The following is a 13,012-nucleotide window of genomic DNA, read 5'->3' as shown; positions in this document are numbered from 1 at the left end:
GCAGGGAGATGTTGGAAGTCTAACAAAACGCGGGCGAGTCATGTAAAAAAAAACAAAACAAAACAGTCCAGCCCGTCATGAGTTCAAAGCTGCGCTGCGTGGAGCGTTGTCCTCCCAGGAGTCCTAACAACTTCTGTGGTCACAGGTGTGTGTGGGAGGCTTAACACAGCTTCCATTGTCCCTGGTTCTGTGGAAAGAAAGCAGGCTGCGGCTAGAAGCTCTATAGTTTAAACAAACTAATGAACCCCACACACACTCAACTGTCCAAATCACAATTTCTAAAAAGCATCTGCTCATGACCCGACCCCCTTTCCAGAGAGTGCCCATATCCAAGACACCGGTGTTCCGTGCAGCCGGTGTCTCTGAGCTTCTGTTTTCTCCCTTGGAAGGTGTCATTCCTCTATTCTGTGTGTCCTGGAGACTGGTAGGTCTCAAAAACACACTCAGAGTTTCTAAAACACGTGCTTGTGAACACACAGAGACTGGGTCACACACTCAACTCTCAAAGTGGATTGTAGGCTTTGGTGCACACAACGATAAAATCACGGGGACAAGACGATTTCCTTGTGTTCAGCTTGTAAATCACAGGGCACGCAAGTCGGGCGGTGGCAACCTTTGAACCCAACTTTGCTCTCTCTGTGGAATGTTGCTGCGTTTGTGGTTCTTGGCTTTTCACAGTGCAAGACCGCAAGAGGTTTCATTTTGACTTACGCTGCGAGTGAGTGAATGTTATTGTGAGGAGACATCTTCAGGACCTCCTCAGACTCTCCGCAGATGGCAAGCACCTACCATGTCCTCTAAGGGAGCAGTGGGACCATAGCACGTGAGTGGTTACTGCCAGGCATGAAATGGCACAGACTGCAAAGTGGCACCCCACGCTTCTTCCGGAGAGATTCTGAAGTCCAGCGGCAGCTGTGGTCAGGTCATGTGCAGCGGCCAGAGACATACTCTCTCCTTCACACGGGGTGGAAATGGTGATGGGAGATGAAGTCTTGTTGGTGCTGTCCCCTGGGGATGCTGATGAGCTGCCAGAGAAGGAAGCCGGGGGACCGTGGGTTTGCAGTGTGATGCTGGCCATGCTCACTGCTCACATCCACTGAATGTCCCTGTTCAGGGATGTTTGCCCAGTAAGTGTCGGCTGCACATCCCCTCGTGCCAGATGCTTGTGCCTATCAAGCGGAGAGTCATCTTCCCAAACTCTTGCTCACATTCTGGCTCTTCTATAGAGCTTCCCCTCATGTTTCTAACCGTAGTTGCTTATCTGCCAAATTCCACATTGCTCTAGCTGGAGTTTCCACACGTTTAGCACTGCCCTGTTGCTGTGGCTCCTGTGACTGCATAGCTAGGATGCTGGTCTTAGGACAGCAAGGGCTACACCCTTATGATCTTGCCCATGACGCCTCTATAAATACAATCACCCAATAAAAGCACGTGACCGCAGAGTCTGGGGACTCCTCCAGACTCAGATCTCTATACTTGGAAACACTGCTGTTTCTGAGTGAATTGTCTATGTGCCACTGGACGCATCTTGACAGCTATCTCAGAAGCCTATTGTCTTGGTTTCAGTTGTTCCCCAACTGTTTCAGAAGCAGAGGCTCTATTTTGTTATTGATAATGTTGCGACTGAGGGTTAGTTGAACTTGACAGAATTAAGTGCCTTTCTGGGTGGTCTGAATTCATCTCGGTTTCCACTGATGTGGTCTTACCCCCTGGCTTTCTGTCTCACCACTTTGGATAATTATGAGGGCTTTGGTCCATTGCTGCAGCCACAGATGGCACCAGCTTTCCAGGTGGCCCAGGGAAGATCTGTGGGTTGTGGTGTCTGGGCCCTTAAGAGGGGCCCATGGGAAAAAAAGCAGCGGACTTTGTGGACTTTGTCTCTGCCCCTTTCAGGCCTCTCCCATGAGCATCCTCCTCCCACCTCTGGATGCTTTACCTCTGCTTATCCTGGGATCTCATCTTGGGAACCTCAGCCACGGGTAGTGCGTACACAGCTCCAGGAAAAGGGGGGGGGGGAAGATATCCATGGCTCCTTCACAAAGCTGAATCTGACTGCTTTCCCCCGACTCACTCAAATTGTAACCTTTGTGCATGATTTTTATCTACAAGTCATTCATGATATGTCAAGGGAAGTATTAAGCCACCCAGGAAGTGGAGACAATCAAGAGGCAAGGAGCCAGAACTTGAATCAAGTGTGGAAGAGATGGCAGGGCTGGATCCCACTGGGCTCCTCTGACTCCCCTTTGTTTTGACTTGAGCTGTGGTTCTTAAGCGTAAGGATTTACAGGCTGTATCTGTGTGGCAGAACAGTAGTCTGAAGATCTGGGTCACCCTCTCACAGTCATGGTAGCATAGCCCTCCCTGTATATGAGGGTTTTCTCTCATCTCTTTTTTGTTTTGTTTGTTTGTTGTTTGAGACAGTGTTTCTCTGTGTAGCCTTGGCTGTCCTTGACTCACTTTGTAGACCATCTCTAAAAATAAAGAGAAGAAGAAGAAGAAGAAGAAGAAGAAGAAGAAGAAGAAGAAGAAGACAAAGTTGCATACAAAGAGGAAGATGAGAAGAAGAACTATGGTCAAAAATAAAGAGAAGCCGTGAGGTAAACAGAAGGTTTGAATCCTCAGAGGTGGATCAGCCTGTCAGTGGGACAGATCTGACAGGACAGCCGAGTCAGGCCAGTGATGGCAACCAGCCTTAACGCATGGGCCTAGCTCAGTTTGTCCTTCCTTGTCCTGCTCATTGTTTTTGTGTCTGTGCAACCAGCTTGTCTTGCCCTCAGCTCTCACGTGAAGGTTGCTGAGCGAAGAGTCTGTGCGATACTGAGCGCATCTTGATTTTCACAGCTCACATGGAAGAGCATCAGATTGCCTGGCCCATCTTTCTGGCCAAACCACAACACTGGTTGCTGGCCAGCATCCGGATTGGTGATCCTTTGCTTGAGGACACACTGATCCTGACTGCTGGTTATGGCTAAGGGTAGGACCCAGGACTGCCTTTCTCAAGAAAGTTTCACTGACTCTAATGTCCTGTGCAAAATGAAACCATCAGGTTGTATGATACACTCTCATTCATAGGAGATGCCTAGGACAGGTAAATCTATCTATAGGAAAAAGATGAATGGTTGTGTGAGGCTAAGAGTGCCTGTGGGGGATGGGAGTGAAAACAAAGGAGTGTAGACTTTTCTGGGGGTCAGTGATGGAGGCAGTGAATTGTATCTTGAGAAAGCTACTTTAACAAGTTGTGTAGGAGCAAGTTGTATCTCAGCTGGGGCTGTGGCCACAGCAGAAGCTACATCTTTCTTGTCGGTGTTGTTAAGTGTGTTTGCTTCTGAGCCAATTTCTAAACCAATCTCCCTGAATTCAGTCTCACATTGTCTGGTTTTCTATTCAATGGCCACCCCCTTCCGTGATGCTAAACATTAGCGTACCAGTTTGGAACAGCCATCTCTCCCATGTGTTCCAGGACATCTCACCCCACACCTGAGCCGAGCCTATTACTTTGCATTATAGCTGGTGCTATTGGCAGGTCTCTGCTCCTGGACTCTAAACCACACAGAGGCCTTTCCTGGCATATCTGCCAGCCACTGTAAGGACCTAAGAATATTTCTTGCGGGGCTAGGGTAAATGGCTGGATGGTAACTAGAAAAAAGGAAAAGGACAATTATCATTTATGTTCCTGTCGATTGCCTGCTCTGAGAAACCTTAGCAACTGGATAAAACTATGTGTTTAGGGCAGGATGGCTGAGGACTGGATGGCAGCTACAGCTTCCCCCTCATCGGCAGAGAATCCCAAGCCACGCTCTGCCAATGGGCTTTTTAGCCCACGGCTGTTGGAACATTATGTGACAGACACAGCCTTCAGGCACCACGATTCAAGTAGTTTCTGATGTGAGGACACAGCCCGAAGTCACCATGATTCAAGTTGTTTCTGACAAGTTCCTTAGGGTTTTTACCTTACGGTAGAAACCAGAGGCCTTTGGTTACCAGCCTTCACAGACTTGTTCCCAGCTCTTTCTGTTCTAGCCATTTCTTCTTTCAAGCCCTTTGGCTACAAGATGCGGAGTGGGCAGAAGGGTAGAAGGAGAAGACAGAGAGAACAGCCTTCTTGTCTCAGAACAGTGATTTATTTGGAATACGAAGCATCGAGTTGCTAAGCAAAGCCCAGACAGAAGGAAGCAGTTTGATGCAGCACACTGTGTGAGAGAGACCGTGTGCATCTGTTGAGCACTGTACAGCTTGATAACAGCGATCTTCCCTGCACTTGGCAATTCATCTGATTATGCAGAGTAACCATTCTTTTAGTCACACACATGTATTTACCCAGGGATTTTTTTTTTTAATGGACAATAAGTTAGTAAATCAGATAGTGTGTGTTCCGGATGATACCTCAGTAAACTGTCTACCCCACAAGAGAGCTTCCATTCACATTTTACACCGTATGTGATGTTCTATTAACGTACACAGCTCAGTGTGGAGCTGGGAGCAGTTTTTCATGGAGGAGAAGGTAGCTCTTAATGATTTTTTAAAATCTTGTTTGATCTAGACACATATCACAGCAAGAAACTAGATTTCGGTCCTGCGATGTACCACAGATGTGACTTAGCCGAGAGAGAACCCAGTGAGGGTCCTTTTGATGCACTTGCTGTGGCTATTTGTGTTGAAGGTCATTTTCTACTCGTGGTGCTTGGGATCAGACGTAGGGTCTTCCGCATTCTGGGCAAGCAATTTACCGCTGAGCTAAATTCCTAGCCCATGCTTTTTTGGTTTGGACCCCACGACACAATATATATAACCCTGAGGAATGTGTTCAGCTTAGGTATGATAAAGTACAAACAATTCTTTTCACCCCTTCTGCAGTAAAGCTAGAAGTTCACAAAATTCCCGATCCCTTTTGGTCTTCTAAGTAGGTCAGGAAGTCTTTTGGTTCGAGACCTGTGGTGAAGACGGAAGGAGAGCCGTGTGGAGGGGAAGGTGTAATATCAAAGTTTGACTTCTCACACTTCTCTGGCTTAAGCCACGGGGAGTGTGCTCGCTGCTGTGCGTGGTTACCACACGTGCCAGCAGTCTGTGCCTGGTCCAGCACTGCTGGCCATCAGCATAGCCTCAGGCCCTCCCAGTTCTGCTGTGGGCTCAAGATCAGATTTTGTGGAGCTTATTTTAAGGAGGACAGCTCTGTCAGATTCCTGCTGGCCTGTCACGTTTGTGAGATACTGTTAAGGGGAAAATGTTCAACCCGGGATATTTATCTGTTTGGGAAAAGGTCACACGTATCTCAAGATTGGCCAGGTGTCTGAGGGTGACCTTGACCTTCTAATTTTCCTGCCTCTACCTACCGAGTGCTGTGAGTCACCATACCTGGGCATGTGAGCCGGGGGTGAAACCTGGGCTTTATGTGTGCTAGTCAGTCATCCGCAGCCCACGGTTCTTAGTGAGTTAGGCTGTGGGCTGCTTCACGGCAGGATTGGGTCAGCCACAAACGACAGTGAGGACCTCCCACTTGTGGTGAGGTGAGGTGCGCTGCAGTGGTGCTGACCCGGGGGTGGGGTTGAGGGTGGGGGTGGGGTGGGAGGTCACTGCTGCCTCATGCTGCGCCAGACTTGGCATATACTTGAGCAGTGCCATCAGACAACACTTAGCCAGATTCCACAGTTCTTGGGAAGTCAATTCTTTGGGATGGGAGGAAAAGACATAGGTGAATTGGGTAACTTCCCTAAAATGGTTTGGTACAATTAGATTTGTTTCAGAGTACAAAAACATTAAGGGATGAAGGGAAGGAAACTGCACTTAATACCTATAGTAATGAACATTTTCCGTGGATTTTTTTTTCTAATAGTTACAGTTATCTTGATTTTGGTTTTTGTTTGGTTTTTTGAGGCAGGGTTTCTCTGTGTAACGCTGGCTGTCCCAGAACTCACTTTGTAGACCAGGCTGGCTTTGAACTCAGAAATCTGCCTGCCTCTGCTGGGATTAAAGGCGTGCACCATCATTGTCTGGCCCTACCATTATCTTTAAAGGAGGATTTCACCTCTCCTTTTCCCAGACACAACAGCAAGCCTCAAGTTTGTGCAATTCACATCCCACAGAGCTGTGATCTGAGCCCAGTGTCAGGGGATTCTAAAGACTGAATTGTTTGTACCAAACAGTGCATCTAAAATGGCACTGGGGCACGCCCACAGGGAAAGCACCCCACTGTCCTTGATCCACAACCAGAGATGCTTCAGCAGCTGGTCTGGGCAGCACCAAGGTATCGGTGTAAGAAGCCTACGCAATGATACCAACAAATAGCCTGCTTTAGACGCGCTGGGGACAACACACCAGCTGCGAAGTTTCAAATCTATTGCTGACTCACTGTGATTTCATGCAGGCTTTTAGACTTCACGATGGTGCGAAAGCAGTACGAGTTCAGTGGTAACCGTGCCTCAGATTTTGATCTCGCCCTCAGGCTGGTGATAGACAGTAAATAATACAATAATCACGATGCTTTGCAGTAACAGTGAGCCGGTGCTCTCAGTCACCAGGGGACACAATGATGCCCTGCAGAGGACTACTTTGCCAAGCTGGCGTGGCCAGGGAATCAGGTGCATCAAATGTATTTTGTCTTGTGATATTTTCAGCCTCCTGGAGGTTTGTCAGCCTTGACTCCAACTTACATTGAGGAACATATGTCTAAGTCTTGGGACTTATCTTGTACTGTGTCATAGGCCCACAGGAAAAAGTAGCTGTTCCCAAACACCGTTCTCTCTTCCCTCCCCTCCTGAGTTTTCCAAGCTGGTCTTGAACTTGCTATCTTCCTGCTTTAGTCTCCCAAGTTTCCCCACACCTGGATTCAATTATTGTCCTTTCCTTACTGTGTGCTTCTCACGCTTTAGCCACAGTGGCTGTGCAGGCCTCTTTTTAAATTTTTTTTTTTTTTTTTTGCTTTCTCACTCCATCTTCAGATGTTTTATTTTATTCTATTATTATTTTTCATCTTCAGATGTTTTAAAGAAAAGCTCATTGAGTTATATCCGGGAGTGGTTATATATGCCAAGCACATTAAAGAAACTTGGGAGAGGAAATGATCAAATGAAACTGCATCTTGACAGGGTCAAAACGTGGGTTAAGTGTGTAAAACGTAGATGTTTCCAATGGTTAATTTCCTTTGCTCCCTTTCATAACCTTTTTCCGATGAGGTTGTTGTTTGGTTTTATAGCCAGGATCTAGGTCTTTGCTTGGCAACTTGTTCTGATGCCACAGATGTCTATGGTAGGAAGAGACAGTGTGAAACCCAAGCCAGAGATATTAAATGTGGGCTTCAATCAGAGCTAACTTCTTCAAGGGACTTTCTCTTTGGATACCATGTGTATTCTCTTTCAGCACAGTTTTTTTTTTCTTTTTACATGTTAACGAAATCACTTTCCCCTATGACTGTGGGGTCATTTCTTTTTCTTCTTTTGTTCCCCCTCCCTCCCTTTCATTCTCCTCACCTCTACCCTTGCTCCCTCTTTCCCTCTCTTCCTTCTCTTCCTCTCCTTCCCTCCCTCCCTCTCTCTCCCACTCTTCCCTTCCTTCCTTCTTTTATTCCTTCTTTCCTTCTTTCCTTCCTTCCTTCCTTCCTTCCTTCCTTCCTTCCTTCCTTCCTTCCTCTTCTCTCTCCCCACCTCCTAACATGCTGGTTGTAATCCATGGCTACTTCCTCACTAGAGGAGCGCTAAGTAGAACTGCAGGCCACAGCCAACGAGGGATATTGATTTGGCACTAAGTCCTGAAAACAAAGCAAAGTAGCTGCACTTGCTCCTTCCTGCGTCTGTAGTCTAAGACTTAAAGTGGCCAAGCACTGTGGCTCTGGTTGGGAGCACTAGTACTTCCTGGAGGTAGGGCATCAAACTAACGCTGGGACGATGGCTCTCCCTGTTGAGCAGAAGACCCAAACAACACCTCAAACCTTCCATCGAGATGAAAACAAAACAAAACTGCAGCTTCTGTCTATGTCCTGTTTGTCATTCTCTTCCAGGAAAATGGCTCCGGGTCATTTTCAGAACTATTTTGTGTGTGTGTGTGAAAATCATTCAATGCCTTGCTTTAGTAAAAGCCTTTTATTTTAAACATATGGGGTAGAGATTAAAAACACCAGCATTTTTGCTGTAAAAATAATTCAAGATGAACAAATATGTTTCCACCACTTTCTCAGACTTGAATTTCTTTGAACTACTATGTCTTCTTTCTCTATTCACACACACATACATACATACACACACATCTTTTTAACTATATTCTAATTACAAATTTCATTGAAGAAATGAGAGTAGAGGCATTACAGATGGTTCACAAGGAAGAAGATAAACTAAAACAAAGAAGTGTCGTTCTCACAAATTGCTTTCATCCTTGTGGAGAGCAATGACTCAGAAGACAAGTGCTGGGCTGAGGAGATGGCTCAATGGGTAAACGGTTTGGTGTCCTGATTTAGGATTCCCAGCACCCATGTAAAAAGATGAGCATAATGGCCCTTGCCTGAACCCCAGATGCTGGGAGTCACAGACAGGAGGAACCTGAGAGCATGATAATTCTGAAAATTCGGGGAGAAAGACCACTGACCCAAATCATCATGGTGAAATTAATTAAAGCAAGCAATTAATTGAAGCAAGTTTTTTCCCCCCTCTACATGGGCTGCCTCTCACTAAGGCAGGGTTCAAGAGGTCAGCTTTGGATGTGAGGAAGACAAGATTCGTATAGCTAAGGGGTAGGGGTTTCCAAATGGGGGATTTGCTGGTCAAAAATAGGTGGGGTTACAGGAGCAAAACATAAGCATAACAAATGAGTCATAATGACCTTCTAAGACAAGGACATGATTTTAAGGTGGTTGTGACAAGATAGTCATAACAATGGGTAGTCATAACAATCTTTTGAAACAAAGATAGGGTTGCAAGATGGTTATAAACAACTTTTTGAAACAAAGGCATGGTTGCTGTTTCCTGAAATGGGCAGTACAGAACCATTTGTAGTTAAGGTTAGAGATGGGGCATAACCCAATCCTTGAGAAACAGATTTAATCATAAACAGGAATGAACCTAGTTTGTCTTTACTTTAAGAGGGCTTGTAAGCCTAAGATGGAGACAGGCTGGTTCATCAAGCTCATGGGCCAGTTAGCCCGTCTAGCTGAAATAACAAGATCCAAGTTCAGTAAGAGGTCCTGTCTCAAAAATAAGGTTAAGAGCAATAGAAGAAGACATGATCTCTGTTACCTCCAAGTGTATTCTCACGCATAGTTGTACACACTCACTTAAAAACCAAAATAAGAAAATATGCTGGGGCTAGAATACTTGTGGTCGATGTGGGCCATGTGACCTGGGTAGGTCATTCAATCTCTTTGCTTTATTTGGAAAAAGGAGGGCTAATGACAACTTCCTAATGGGACCATGAAGCTACATCAATCTACATGGAGTGATTAGACCACAACTACCTGAATGTGCTCAATCCATGACAGCTGATATTCTAGCTGGAAAAGATGCTTAGGTCTGTGGCAGAGCTAGGACAGCTGTGTGTCTAATGTGAAAATTCTGTTTCTTCCTTTCTTTTCTTTTCTCTTTCTTTCTTCCTTTCTTCCTTTCTTTCTTTCTTTCTTTCTTTCTTTCTTTCTTTCTTTCTTTCTTTCTTTCTTCTTTTAAGAACCAAGAGGATGCATGGGGCCTTGGTGAGGGGAAGCAGAATTCCCATTCTTATTGTATTTCAGTGTTAATCCATTTACTTTGCTCCATTTAGGGATGCTGTACCAGGAACCTTAGATGCTGAAGACAGCGGGTCATCAATTAGCTCACTTGGTTGGGACCCGAGGAGACTGTGCTTCCAGAAAATATAAAAATTTTATAAAGGATGGCAGGGTACATAGTCTTGCCCTTCTTCACTTCCTTCTTTCTTTTCATGTTTTCTTTCATCCTCAACTTCCCCACCCCTCCCCCTTCTTTATTTTCTGGAACCCACTCTGTAAATCACACTGACCTTGAACTTTCTGTCATCCTCCTGCCTCAGTCCCCTAAGTTCTGAGATTGCTGAGACTGCAGGTGTATATCGCCATGACAAGATCTCTTCTAATTATTAAAGGGGTCAGCTCTTTAAGAAAATGTCTTAATTAATTAATCTATCTATTTTAAGGCAGTGTCTCATGCCCAGGCTGGCCCGGAACTCCATATGCCAGGTTAGTCAAGGTTAATTTTGATTTCCGATATCCCTGCCTAGATCTGAAATTACAGGCAGGCACTACCATGCCTGGGTGTGTGGCGCTGCGGATCAGGCTTGTTTAGGGAAGTTCTCTACCAATGGAGCCACAGCTACGACTAAGAGGTGGGTTTCTCGTTTCTCTGTCAGCTTTTACTTAACTGTGGCTTGGTATAGTGATACTCTTTCCAGCAAAATTAAATACGAGAATCAGGAGTGTTTTCCAAATCTCTCCTTCTGTCCTCTAAGCTGGACCACATTTTGAATGCGTGCAGATAAGTACAAGGCATTCTTTCTGTAGCTATACGTTCACGTCTTTTCTTCATTATAAAACAGCCCTGTGCAGGCTCATATTTCACTTTCACATTTTTGTTCACTTAATCTTTTATTCTTAAATCATTTATTTGAATTCTTAGCTAAATTTCATTTAATACTAGCCTCTTGTGCCTTGGTATCCCCTGGCCCAAGGTTAACAAGTCTTTCTCCAGAAAAGGAATGCAATAAGCCTAAACACTTTCATGCCTTGAGTGATTTCTGTGGTCTGGCTGCTTTCATAGGGTAGAGACATTTAAGTTCCATCATTCATGTTTGCTCAGGGAAGTGGTCAACCTGACCAGGAGGCAGGGAAAAGTACCATGGAGCACTTGATGGAGTGGTCTCTTATTAGGTGATACATTTTGGGATCTGGATACATTTTAGAAATAAGTGTTTCAACACAATGGAATGTGGTGGCACATGTCTGTAATCCTAGCACTTGGGAGGCAGATACAAGTGGATCTCTGTGAGTTCAAGGCAAGCTTGGTTCACACTGTGAGTTCTAGGACAGCCAACAAAGGGAAAGAGATCCTGTCTCAAAAAAAAATTGTCTGAACACTTTCTTTTTTTTAAAGATTTATTTATTTTATTATGTATACAATGTTCTGCCTGCATGTACACCTGAAAGCCAGAAGAGGGCACCAGATCTCATGTAAAGATGGTTGTGAGCCACCACGTGGTTGCTGGGAATTGAACTCAGGACCTTTGGAAAAGGAACCAGCGCTCTTAACCCCTGACCCATCTCTCCAGCCCTCTCTGGACATTTTCTAGATGAAAAAGCCAAGACTGAGAAGCCAACTTTTCTTGGACAATAGTCATGTGACCAGATAATGGAGAAATTGAAACACCAGCCTTGATCATCTGACTGCCTGGTTCCTCCCTCCCCTCTTACCTCTGCTCAGTATTTATGCACGCCTTCTCTGCTCATTTCACAACAACAAAGGATCTTTACAGACTTATTTCTGGCTTCGGAAACGCCTGTGACATATGGCCCAACCAGAAGGCGGGTACTAATAGACTTCCATAGAAACAGAACACTTGCAATGGCCACTCCTATGGAAAATGTAATTTGTGTGTTCCTTGTCACCAGGGCCCATCGCGGACATTTTGACACCCAGCACATTGCTTGTGCTGGAAAGCTGTAGAACCCTGATTCCAAACAAGGCAGGCGGGACCAGGGGAAACCCAAATACATCTCCCACCTCAGACCTACGTAGAGACGGAGCTGCCTCAGAAGTGCAGACAATCAGAGCACTGACGCTTTTTGGCAAAATTTCCAGGCATTTCCATAAATCCCTTTTAGACTCCTCTTCCCTTCAGCTCAGCAAGACAGTCGCATTTTTCTGGGCCTCTGACATACAATAGCATCCAAATGATATTTAAAACCAAACCCCCCAGCATGACAACTGAGGCTCTACCCATCAGAGAAAGGAAGGTCACCAGATGCCCCATGCTCTTTGTGTCCGCTCTGCTGCCATTTTACAGCTGCCCCGGGCCTCTTTATTTGACTTGGGGAGACAAGAGCTCTACTAACGCGCACAAAGGGGATTTAGGATTAAGCGTTGTCTCCTACTTCTCCAACCTACAGCATCTTTCATCCTCACAAAGGTGGGAGGGGCTGAGGAGAAAGACCCGGCTCGCAGGAGGAGGCTGGGGAGGAAGCCAGGCGATGAGGGGGGCAGGGGAAGAGAGCGATCTTTTCTAAAAAGCGCTGTCCCCTCTCACCCTCATTTTGTCTTCGTCACACAGAAGCGCCATCTGTCCTCAGTCTCGGTGTGTTTGCATGTGTTTGCCGCTCAACAGCAGCCTGCGGAGGAAGCAGATTACGAGGCGAGTAAATATGCCGCCGACTGGATCGGCCACTCTCCTCGGTCCAGCCTGGAAACTTTGTGGTTCGTTTTAGCCAGCCCTGCTGGATCCTGCCACCTGCTCCTGTAGTCCTGGGCCACCTCACCTCGCTGCCTGTGCGCCCTGTTCACGGTACACTGAAAACAAAACAACACAAACCCCTCAAAAACCCAGTAAGTTTTCTAGCACTCCAGCCTGGCCAGAGTCAAGAATGGCAAGTTGGTGCTGCTGGTCATTACCCTTTTCTTTGACCGAGCAGAGTCGCCTTTGGGCAGAACATCCAGGCGTTCTCTTGAAATATGTAGAACCGTTTGCTCAAACCTCCCTCGGTTTAATTAAATTTAAGTTAGCATTCGAAGTAATGAGTTTCATTGCGCTATTTTGTTTTGTTTTGTTTTTAGATTTATTTAATTTAATGTGCATGAGTTTTTGCCCGCAAGTGTGTCTGTATACCTCCTGAGCTCCTTATGTCAGAAGAGGGTGACAGCTGTCCTGGAAACCCTCCAGCTGCAGATGGGGTGAGCCACCTTGTGAGTCCTGGGAACAGAACCCTGGTCCTTTGCAAGAGTAGCAAGTGCTCTTAACTGCTAAGACATCTCTCCAGCCCCAATACTTTCTTCTTCTTCTTCTTCTTCTTCTTCTTCTTCTTCTTCTTCTTCTT

This window comes from Psammomys obesus, unplaced genomic scaffold (assembly GCF_907164565.1).
Source record: "Psammomys obesus unplaced genomic scaffold, mPsaObe1.curated_primary_1811, whole genome shotgun sequence".
Lineage (NCBI taxonomy): Eukaryota > Metazoa > Chordata > Mammalia > Rodentia > Muridae > Psammomys > Psammomys obesus.
Note: the sequence above shows the minus strand (reverse complement) of the source record.